We start from the raw sequence: 12,301 nt of genomic DNA, 5'->3' as shown, positions 1-12,301 counted from the left end.
CCTGTTTTCTGTCCTTTGGAGTATTTGGAGCCATACATTACTGGACTTGTCTTTAGACAAGTAGGACTTTGCTTTTTAGGAATCTTTCTGTCATCTTTCAGAAAAACTTGGGGGAAAATTAAGGTAAGTTTCCATCTTGTGTTTGTCTTCTCTTGTTCTCGTAGAACTTGAAATGTGTCCCATTTTTAAACAATCTATTCCTGATCTACTAAAAGTCAACTTGGCTCTTCTGAATATAAACACCAAAACATGGTTGATGTTTTAAAAAAATGTTTATTGTTGTAAGCAATATTCTTGATTGCTTTAATGTAATTAACTTTGACAGCTGTAAGTTACTTATTCAGCTGGAAGGACAGACCTTTACAGGAAAGTCTTTGATTTTGGTGAACTTATCAGAACTGAAGCAGTGCAGTGATTGGTTCCAACATACTGAGCTGCCAAATGTGTTACAATGGCCTTTTTTGGAAATGTGAGTCACGCATACCTGGCAGGGATAAATACAGGAGTGAGTTAACTTCTATAAAATCCCCTGCAATGGATTTAATAGTACTCAAGGGACCATAGGTAACAGAGGCATTGGTCAGAGGGAGTTCAGCAAGGTTTCTTTGTTTTGGGGAAATAAGCTTAGAATAAGTTGAGTGTGCTGTTTGTTTTCCCTATCCCCTGCAATGGACTTTTAAACCAGATTTCCGATAGTGCCTTTTCCTGTAAAAAGCATTTTGGGAGAGTTTTGTAGTTACTGGAACTACTGTAGTAGTCGTAGTATTGTAGTTTCACAGGATAAATGCAAACTTCACACTTCTGAAATGTTGGTGTAATTGCTTTTAGTTCCATGGAATGTGATTTCTGTTGCAGCAGGGCTGCTTTGTCTTCATCTCTGTCAGCTAATCTCACTGCAAAGTTCTGGAAAGTCATGTTCACACTGTATGTCTAATTCTTACCTGTTTCTGATTAATCTGCATGTACTGTAGGCCTGTCTCTGTACCACTTGCAGGCTTGCAGCTTTTCTTTCCTGTGCCTTTTGGCATGAGTCAAGAAGCAGGAGAGGGTCAAGCCTGCCCAGGAGCTAGGTGTACTTTCCGCACTAGCTGAAGGGCAGCTCTAGCACAGCATAAGTAGCATTGCATTTCATTTGAGGTTGGCTGTGCTATTAGCTTCCATATTTCTTGCACCAGTCTAGAACTGGTTTTAACCTTGCTCCGCCTCAGGGGGAGTGTGGGGCAGAGGAAACAGGCTGCTGTTGTGTTCTTGTATTCTACTTAGAAACTGGCAGCCCTGTCTGGTTCTGAACAGTGCTGCTTCTTGGAGGTCTCCGGTCTGGTTACTGACCCTTCGTACAGGAATTGGAAACTGGACAGGATTGCCATAGATAGAGGAGAAGCTGGGAGCCAGTTTAACCACCCTGGGAAATAAAGCTGATCCTTTTCTAATAGACTTGCAAGCTTAGCTGAGCACATACTCGACCTGAGGAAACCAGCATGGTTCTATGGGTACAAAGACTAGCTGGGCAGAGACCTTTACTTAGCAAGCGATTAACTGGGTACAGTGACCTGGGTTCCAGCCTCAGCCTTCCTGAGTGTGTTGGGTTTTGTTGTTTTGGGGTTTTTTTTTTTCAGCTTTATGAATTTGAGTTAGAACTTTGGCATTTCTTGAAATGAGTTTGTGTATCTGGTTTGTTCTTACTCTTTGTAGTATTAATAAAAGCCAGAAGTTTAATCTTGAAGATGCAAAAGGCTCTCTGGAACCATGCACCCATGGTGATTTGTCAGCTTTAATCCTGTGTGCGACCTTCTCAGCAGAGCATGAGGACTGTTGTTGCTGCCTTGGCTGGTGCTGTTTACACATTATAACAATGGGTCCAGTGACTTAAACTTGAGGGTTTTCTTTTTTTTTTTTTAAAGAATTATGTCCGTAAGCCATCAGCTCTGTTTTTATTTTAATGACATAATATGTAAGCAAGTATTTTGTTTGCATTGCTACCCTCCAAATTAATAATACTCAGTTAAGAAAATAAATACTGGAATGGAGGCTCGTGGCGAAAGGAGAGAGCTTGTCAAGCAAGAACGGATTTGTTGAGATAATGAGCAAAGCAAGACAAGTAAGTTTTCCTGTGTTAGGCTGCACTTGAGAAAACAGGGCAAGTCAGATTAGTGTTGTATACAGATTTATCCCTCTGGAACATCCTGTGTCTAACTTTGACACACTTAATATTGGTGCTAACAGCTAGAAAAGCTGGAGATAAAAAATTAGGGTAATAATCATACAAAGGTGTGAAGGTCTTCTGAGGGGATTTGGCGAGGGATGTGGGAGGGGTAGTAAGACCAAACTGAATATAATTTTGTGGTGTCTATTTTGCTACCCTCTGGTTTTATTTTGCTATCATGATGACTTCTTAATTCATATCATTTAAGAATTTGCGTATTTAATAATACGTTGTTTGCTTTTAACTTTTTTTCCATCAACATGCTGTTTTATTTTCTAAATGATGAAAATGCTAAAAGGCAGTCTTAAAATCACGTCCTTTACAGTGTGTTACAGAGAAGTCTAAATTTCTAAGATGCTGCATCTTCTGAGGAGCATTTTTATGCCAGATATTTCTAATCTGAATGAGATTTTTATCAGACTTTTCCCAGCTGGATTTGGTCATTGCATTGAACTTGCTCTTTACTTTCAATTGTGGTGTTCATTCCAAAAGGAAGCGGTATGTGCATGTAAAGAAAATATATTCAAACTACATGGTATTTGTGCTTCTGTTTAGTATGTTGTTATTACGTGTCTCATCTTGTTACTAAGAATTGAAGTTAATTGCTGGCACATACCCACAGGTTCACTTCTAACTGGTTCCCAGCATTGTTTGCTCAAAAATATTAATAAAATCTTAACAGGTCCAGAGGTGCCTTATCTTCTGTGTTTGACAGCTTCCACCTTCAGCAAATAGCTTTTGAGTACAATGTTCTCTGTGTTTGACGTGTAGCGCTTGACTGATGTCTGTGAACCTGAAGCATCCAGATCCTGCTTTCAGAACAGATATATTAGAAGTGACAGGTTGTCCATAAGTATATATGTTGTTCCTTTACGATCTGCTTGGGACAGATTCTCTGCAAAGCTGCTGGCCTTGATATGAGTACTTCCATAACAGATAGTTAGAATCCAATGAGTACCTCTGTAAAACATAGTTAGAATCCAGAGCTGGAATAGTTGCTATAGCAGAACAGTAGGTGGAAGACATGAAACTAGGATTTTGTTTGTAGACTTCCACTAAATTTTGAACCTTTAAGTTTTTTAACGTTTGGGAAATGCTTTAAAGCATAGCAAAGACTGTCAAAAGAATTTGCGATCTTTCTAGTAAACTGAAGTGAGTGCTGCAAGTAATTCACAGCAGGCAGAGGTGAAGCAATTTGTCTGATGGGCATTTAACCTTGTACACATTCAGTATCGCTGTTATCTGACCTTTCTTAAAACTTCAGCCTGGTTACATGAAGGCCACAGGAATTACGAACATTTTGCTTATCTGAGTTTCCTCAACTTTTTTTTTGTCAGGTTGTGAAGCCCTTTGTGAAGATGCAACAACAGCAAAATTGGTGGTATAGTTTCCAAGGCAGTTGCTTTGGGTACAGCTGCCCACCACCTGTGCACTGAGTGCGTTTCATTTCCTATTGTTTTCAGGTATTGAACCTCTTACCTGCTTGGCTGTGGATAAATCTGTTTCTAGATTTTAAGTCAAGCATAACTGTGTGTTGCCTGTGATCTCTGTGTCTAGTTTCACAGTATCCTTGGTCTCTTGCTTATGTGGTACCTTATGTGGTCCATTTGATGTCCTGCAAAACTTTCCTTGTGTGCTGGGCTAGCTGGGGTGATGATAACCGTACCATTCCCAGTGTGTGAAGAGTAGCTCTGGCAGCAGAAGCACATCATGGTGGCTTATACTCCTTAGCAAGGCTGGCTATAAAAGAATAAGTGATCTTTTTTCTTGTTGGGTGGGGGTTTTTTAACGTGTGAGGGTGAATGGATATCTTTCTGACTGAAAGTATCAGGAAGCAGATCTGTTGAGTAAGAATGTGCCTTTTTTCCCCCTCCTAGAAGTAATTTTGCAGTAACTGTTCTTTTGGTCTGTCTGAAGCTGGCATGTATTATTCATAAAGTCTAGATTGGTTTTATATAAAGATAATTCTCTTCAGATAACATAGAAAAAAACACTCGTTTATTAGGTTCAGGTTATTTGTCTCCCTGGGGCACCGGTCTTGCACAGTAATAACTCTGATATTGTATGTTTTCTCTTTGTGTTAGGTTAAATGGTTGGATATATTTTTTTAACTAGAGCCCTTCCATAATAAATAAAAAAAAATAAACGGCTTTTGTCCTTATTCCTTACTTATGTTAGCAAACATCCAGAAAGTTAAATGAAGGTAGCATGAGGTGGCTAGCCAGCTTGAGATGTCTGAGTTTCTTTCTAAGGTCCTTTCAGGAGACCTCTAGTTCTGGCTCAGACTACCTTTTTAAACTAATGAGCGTTGGGAACACTTCTCTTGTAAGCAAAGCTGATATCTTGGTGAATGAAATATGTATATTGTTCTGCTCTATAGTAGAGCAATCTTAATGATGAAATACATGTATTGCTCTGCTCTATAGTAGAGTTCCATCAGGCTTCTGATAGCAACGGCGTATGACAACAGCATGGAAAATAAGGAAAGCTTCAAATGGGAAGTATCTGATTCAGGAGTCAAAAAAACCCTAAAGGTCCTCAAGACTCTGTAGATCAGTAGGAGTTCTCAAGAGCATCTTGAAGTTGTAGCATAAGATAATGTAATTAAAAGCTGACTCCTGATGTAGAATTAATTTATGACACATTCTGTATGAACTCATGTATTTTCTGACATTTGTTTAACTGTGTGAGCATGCCATCCTGTGGTGCTACTCACTTCAATGAAGTTCTCATTTGTTTTTAATTGGAAGTAAAAATAAATCTCATAGTTGGGAAGAATTTTCTCATCATCATCCTTTTTATACTCTATGCTCAGTAAATGAAGCCAGGGATGCTACCTAGTTCTGTCTCATTAACAGACTGATTCAGAGAAGTACTCAGTACTCCTAGCTCTTAATTCTGTCACTCAGAGTAGAAAGGACACAGTGTCTGCGCAGCAGATGAGATGTATGACACCAGCTCAGTGAAGAGACTGTCATGCTGTCTTGTTTAGGAGGGGTGCAAAACTGGAAGAGTTGCATATAATCTGATGTTTCGGAAACGTTTAGGGTTTGTAGGTTTTTTGTTGGTTGGTTTTTTTGGGGGTTTTGTGTATTATAATCAGAGAGCACTTGTAGAATAGTGTATACTGTACAGATTGAGCTGTTTGACAGAGCTGGTGGGTTTGAGCCCAAACTACATGTTTTGGGTAGTCAAAATGAATTAGCAATTTATTTCACGTGAAGCCGTCCTCTAGAACTGCTGTGGGGCTGTCCCAAAAATGTCGATTGAATGCCTAGGCATATCAGGGAATATTCTTTCATATGTTTGTTTCCAGATTTTTATTCCTTAAAAGGTTAATAATTGGTGACTTTAAATTTACAATGGGGAAAACCCAAAACTGCACACTTCAGATGGATAATTCCATTTGAATACAGCTTAACATGAAAATCAATGCATTAGAGTTACTGCGTTAGGTGATGCATTAGAGTACTGTATTAAAGCTTTGTCTTTGTGCTGTGCTTGTCAAATCCAGGGTCTCATTTTGAAAACAACCTGGTCTTTGCCTGCCCTTTGGTTTTTTTATGGACATACCTTCTTGTTCTTTATTTTTGCTATGGGTAACAATTGTCCCATGAGAATTTCATATTACATTGATATTACCTTATTAATTAACCTTGCTAGAGGCTTATGAACTGCTGTGATTTATATTTAATACCAAAGCATAGTAAGAAAGTGGAGATTTGTGGCCTTATTGCTGCTAGAGGTAATTCTGAAATGTAAGTTCATCCATTTTAATTAAAGTATTGATCCAATAGCAATACTACTTCAGAATTTTCCCATCTGACCCAGGTTCTAAAGAGTGCTGTATTGATGAGAACTACAGCTCAGCATTTAATAAGATTGCTGAAGTTTGAATAGCATGTGCAATTTAGAGTGCAGTTTATTCTGGAAAAGATAATTTGCAGTGGCACTTTCTTACTCAGTTGATGTTCACAGAATCATAGCATGGTTGAAGGGTTGGAAGGGAGCTGCAGAATTCATCTTGTCTAACCCCCACCTGCTCAAGCAGGGCCACCTACAATCCATTGCCCAGGATCATACCCAGACAGCTTTTGAGTATCTCCAAGGAAGGAAACTCTGCAACCTCCCTGGGCAACCCATGCCAGTGCTCAGTCATCCCCATGGCAAAGAGATGTTTCCTGATGTTCAAGGGGAACCTCCTGTGTTTCAGTTCGTGCTCATCACCTCTGGGCCCATCACCGGACACCACTGGAAAGAGCCTGGTTCTATCCCCTGTGTGCCCTCCCTGCAGGTATTTATATAAAATTGCCAAGATCTCCCCTGAGCCTTCTCTTGTTCAGGCTGAACAGTCCCAGCTCTCTCAGCTTCCCTCATAGGAGAGGTGCTCTGGTCCATAATAGTCTTAGTGGCCCTTCAGAGGACCTCTCTTCAGTATGTCCATCTCTCTGGGCGATTTCTTATAGGTGTTGTGAGCACCCCATTTGTTTTAAGGTCCAATGTCCACTTTTTGTACATGATAGCTAATGGGTGACATAATTTACCTATAGCAATGCCTCAGTCTCCTGTAGGGCTTTGTTTTCTTTCCTTCAGAAGAGAGAGCTGCTGTCCCGTCTAGGTTCAGAGGAGTGACCTGTGTCGTGCACCTCTGGAAAGTCAGTCCCACTGACATGATGCAGCTCCTGACTGTTGAGGAATGATGGGTGATACGGGGAGGTGGTCCTTGAGGAAAGATTCTACTTTATGTAGTGAGTAATGACATTATGAAGGAAAACGAGGGAGAAGGAAAGCTGCCACGTTTTCCTTTTACTGAGGACTTGATTTCAACGAAAAATGTACTAAGTAAGGGGGTGGGTAAGAGGAGAGTGTGGGACAGGGCAAGCAGGCCTCAGTATTTTCCAGCATATCTCTAGTCTCCAAAGGTTTTTATATTTAAGTTTTCATATTGTAAAGACAGAGAAAAGGGCAGTCTATTTCTGAGAGTGCCCCTAGTGACAAGCTCAGCAGTAGCTTTGAGAGGGCAAGATGAAGCAAAGCTGATCGATCTAAGCTACTTGGCCCTCAAAACTGGAAACTTGAAGTTTGCACAGTTTCTTAGAGACTAGTTTTGTTTTAGGCAGAGAGGTACGAGTGTGCTTTTGATTCAGGTGAATGCATGTTTCTTTTGACTTGCATAGGTAAGGATAGGTGTGGAAGACTTCTTGCACTGCTTCAGATTGCTCTGGTATACTGCATACTGTGACATGAGGGTTAAATCAAGGCTTATCTTTGTAGGCACAGCATAGCCTCGTGTGGGCTTGTGGTCAGCTGATGGCGGAAGCAGGCTTCAGTAAGTCTGGCTTTCTGAGCTACTCTGAGCTTTTCAGTAGTGGTGTATCCTTGGTACCGTCTATTTGGGTTGTGTTCTTTACGTTTAAAAGTTTTTATTTAAAAGGAATCAACAATTAAGTATTTACTGTAAAAGATTCCTGCTACTTCATTCTGGAAAGTGTATGGAAAAATATGCTCGTGTCCTTCGCGTAAAAGCAATATCTTATAAATTCATCCACTCCTGATCACTTCCAACATGACATACTGATCCTCTGCATATGACTACACAGTTCTCTTCACAGCAACCAATGGTGAAAAATATTAACATGATTCAGAACATTGATGTGAGTTGGGTCTAGGCCTAATTAATTGTTGTTAGTTATTACGTTTTTATTTATAGAGAACAGAAGTTTAAGAGCTGTTGTAAAGGTGTAGGCATATGTTACTCAAACATTGGCAAGTCAATTTATACTGGCTTTTTTCATTTATTGAATCCCAGATTTTTAGCTCAAGCAGCTTGCTTCAACTGCACATAATCAATTTTCACAAAATGTAAATGATCATTTACAGAAGGCTGACTTGCAGTAAGTCATCCTGAAATACTAATGCATAGTGTCTGAAAGACCTACCGCAAAAGCCATTATTGAAAGAAAATGAAAATGCATTCCCTGAGTTTGGATTGGATAGAGTTGTTTATGTTGGTTTGATTATTTCATGCTAACCAGCTGTGTTTATATATTGAAGCTACTGATTATTTTTTTTAACTTATGTGATTTATCGTTTTGTGACAGAAAAGCAGTTGTGTTCCACTGAGTGTTAGAGGAACTGTCTTTCGTGAGCTCAGTCTTTTATGATTTAGCACAACTATCTATGCCAGACAAATATCAGGATAGAGTTTGTGGCAAGGCTGAGCCCTAGAGGTCACTGAAGAAGTAGTAGTAAGAAGGGTGAATAAGCTAGAAATGGTCAAATTCCATTTTCAATTTCAAAGCTAGAAACTTTTCAAATTCTGTTTCAAATTCCAGTTTCCAAATGCAAATTCCATAGTTGTTTTAAAATGGAGAATTAAGTAATAGCAAGATGTATATGGTTTATTTAATAAATAAGTGAACTATTGGGACATAGAAAATGGTCTTATATGTTTTACCTAATTTAGCAAAACAATACCAAGTCTACATATGTTTGGCTGGCTCATTTGTTTTTTTCACCTAATGAATCCCATTTTGTAGTAATTTGTTTATTCTGGTCTTCAGAGGGCATGATTTAGCAAATTTAACTGTAAAGGAACACAACAAAGTAAGTTTTTTGGGAAAAAAAAGTTTTAAGAATGCTGGATATGTCCAGTAGTCTTTCTTAATTAAGCAGAGAAATGCTTTGCAAGTTGTCAACTCCATTATGTAATGCTGTAACTGCTGTGTTACAAGCACATGATTATGTTTAACTTGCATTCAGTGTTAAGACTAACAAGTTTTGTCATCATGGTTATGTCACTAGCTGAAAAATGTCTCTGAGTTTTTAAAACTTGTATTTGGACTACGTCTTATGCATCTTTTGCCTGAGACTCGAGTAATGATGGCTGCTGAATGGCTAAAGGCCTTTTCTTATTTGCATAGTAATTTCAACAGAGGTGGTGGTGGTGGCACACTACTGTACCTCCCTTGTTATACTTTTGTCTAGCATTTTGAGTTATGAAAAGGATTTTAATTCGATGAAAAATAAAACGAAGAGCTAAAAGAGAGGGTGCTTGGAGTCAGGATTAATAATGTTGAAAGGTAGAGGCTCAAGTAAATGTGTTCCACCAGTTAAATGAAAAAATCTGAAAAGACCAAAAAAAAAAAAGTAATCAAAAAGCAGAATCAAAGAAGTTTGAAATAAAAAGATGTCTTTCAAAAACTGAGACTGGTGTCCACTGAAGAAAATAGAAAAAAAATGTAAACTCCTAACATTTTAAAGGTAAACCCATGAAAGCCAAACCTGGCTTTGATTATTTTTTTTTAAGTGCGTAACAGCTAATAATAATAAATACATAATAAGGAAGAAAGAAGTTTGCCAGGGAGACAGCAAAGCTGATAATTATTAGGATGAAAAGGAGGCATTACCGGTGGATAATGTGATGGAAGCACAGCAAAGTTGAGTATTTTTTTCATTGGTGTTCATGTCTGAAGAAATCAAGAATGTTTCCTTCATTGAAGTATTTGACAGAATGTTGCAATATACTAGTAAAGGAACAGAGAACAAACTGGAAAACATGAGTTGTGCGAATGTATGAATCTGTACCATATCCATTTGTCAATACTATAGATACTTCCCTAATGTTACAGTTATTTGTAAAGTATTATGGCAATAGTAAATGTACAGCAGAAGTTGTTGTGTTTGATCAAAGGTATGGGATGTTTTCTGTCTGAGGACTAAAACTTTTCAGCTTAGAAGAAAACCCAGCTGTATGGGGGTAGATCAAATAGTTTTTTAAAACCCTGAGTGGAGCAAAGAATGTAAATACAGACTCTTGTTCTCACGGTTTCACATTAGCGATGTTAGAGTAGACAGTTGAATAGGGAGGAAACAGGCTGTTTAGAGCAAATGAATGAACAAACCAATGATTCTCTTCCTTCAAAGTTCTTAACCTGTTTGTACTGGCAGTGTAGTCAAGATTGTCTACAGAAAAAAGATCAGGTTTGTAGCAGGAGGGAATATTCTTTATTACACCAAAAGACACAGTTAATAAAAGCAGGGTAGTCTGAAGAAAAAGCCTTGTGTGTCCAAAAACATGTCTTCCCTCTTCACCTTCTCTCTGCATTGGCTGCTCAAATAACCACGTTGTGGAAATGACCATGGGTTAAATAATCAAATAAATTGTGTATAACTGTGTAGTTTAAACAAAAGAAAAGCATTTCTTGTGAATGCAGGTTTTCATGCATCTGTACCTAGTTCTTCTAATTCATTCCTTGCTCTCCATGGTAGGCTAGGCATTACAGATTGTGTGTGTGTGTATCAGAGGCCCAGTTGTTTCCCCATTGTTTAATCTTTGTGGCAGCCCTTGTATCAGTAATGTATTTTACTATAATCTCACTTTCGGTAGACTTTACCTCTTAAGTTTTATAAAGATTTAAACTGATTAACCCTATTTCCAAGTATGTGGCCTAGCTATTGATGAAGTCCGTGTGTTCTTAATATGCATAATTGTAAATGTTGTACAGCTTTGTACAGCATGTACCAAATTACCAGATCCATATTTATGGCTAGCTGTAGTGTTGGTAAAAGCTCAGACGCCTTTTGCTTTGTTTGCACCTTTTCCTTGAGAAAAGCCACAGTCTAGTCTGAAGTCTAGACTCTCTCCATTTGATATTGTTTTGGTTTTTGCATAGCATGACTTCAGTATAGTTCTAAGTGGTCACTTCAGTTTTAAGTGTCGTGGTTGATATTTACTACAACATTGTTATATTAATTAGTTGCTGGGGAGCTAAAGAAGAGAAGAAAACTGAATGACAGCCTAGTTGACATGCCCATTAGAGAGTATGAAGGGTCTATTTTGAAAGAGAATTAAAGGAGACCTTGTAGTAAGCAGTGTGTGTGTGTAAATCATCTAGCCTTTGTACCAGAGATAAAAACCCTTTCCATTTCAAACAGTAGAAGGATTTGCATTCTCCTTAATATATGTGAACATCTTGCAGTTAAACCTTTTTTCTTGTAAATAAGACTGAACTAGTTCATATTTATTTTCATTCTGCTGTTCCTGAAACCTTCAGTATATCTGTACTCCTGTAAACCCGTAATCTTTCAAATAGTCTGGAAAGATAACACTCTCCACTGATAAATATTTTTAATATGTAAATGTAGCAGTGGTATTTTAAGAACAATTAAAGTAGTCTTGTTTAATGAACCACTGACTTAAATTTTCATGGCCCACTAGATTGCCAAAGTGTATTCATTAAACATGAATGCTATTAAAAAAACCAAACAAACCCAAACCTGCAACTGTCTTTTGTTTCTCCTTTTTAAGTTAAAATCTGACATACTTATTTCCTAAAAGAAAAAAAACCCAGACCATTCAATACTCAATTCACCCTTTATCCTTGTGTTTTGATGCCCTGTCAGATTTCAATTAGTTAATTTTTCTATGTTTTCTGCTTATATATGTAAGTGTGTTCTAATTGTTTCTGGTATTTTGTTGGTCTTTTAGGCTGTTAATGTTTTGGTTCCTCCCCTCCCATTAATGTTTTCAGCTTTTTGACCTGTAATTATATGTGGTTTTCCTGGGTTTGAATTGTACTGTTAGTCTGCCTTACAAGAACAGCTTCTGACTTCTGAAATTGTTGTGCCTAAGCATTTCCTTCCTCCAATTGTTGCTTACCTCACTGAGAAATAAAGAAAACCTCAACTAGTAAATTACTTGACCTTTTCACTTGGTCACAAATCATCATAGTTCTCTGTATTTCTCAAGTTGAAAAATTGTACCAGCAGTAATTCTTAGTTTACAAAAACCTTATGAAGTTATAAGCAGTTAACAATAGTACTGTTCTGTTTAGAAAAATACATCAGATATTAAGTCAAATAAGCAAATTCATAGTTTGAGAGAAGAAATTTATGGATTTAAGGTGTTCTATCCTTGACATCCCCCCCCCCGCCATCCTCCCTCAAGTGTGACCACTGTTCTAGTGTCCATTTCTTGTAGTGCTAGATGTTCTCTGTTGTGCTCTACTCCCACCTTGAGCACTGCATGGACTGTGCCTTGTGGTAGGAGCTGCTAGGGTGGCAGTTATTGCTGCAGATACTGATGAGGTTCTTGTC

At 38.2% G+C, this 12,301-nt stretch overlaps 1 protein-coding gene across 5 annotated transcripts in view; it reads left to right on the top strand.

Annotated features, from left to right (window-relative positions):
• Positions 1 to 12,301, top strand: part of MYRIP (myosin VIIA and Rab interacting protein) — a 236,398-nt gene that overhangs the window by 33,165 nt on the left and 190,932 nt on the right. The gene's annotated exons all lie outside the window — the stretch shown is intronic.

Source organism: Falco cherrug, chromosome 4, assembly GCF_023634085.1.
Source record: "Falco cherrug isolate bFalChe1 chromosome 4, bFalChe1.pri, whole genome shotgun sequence".
NCBI classification, from domain to species: Eukaryota; Metazoa; Chordata; class Aves; order Falconiformes; family Falconidae; genus Falco; species Falco cherrug.
This window is presented reverse-complemented; position numbering and strand designations above follow the sequence as displayed.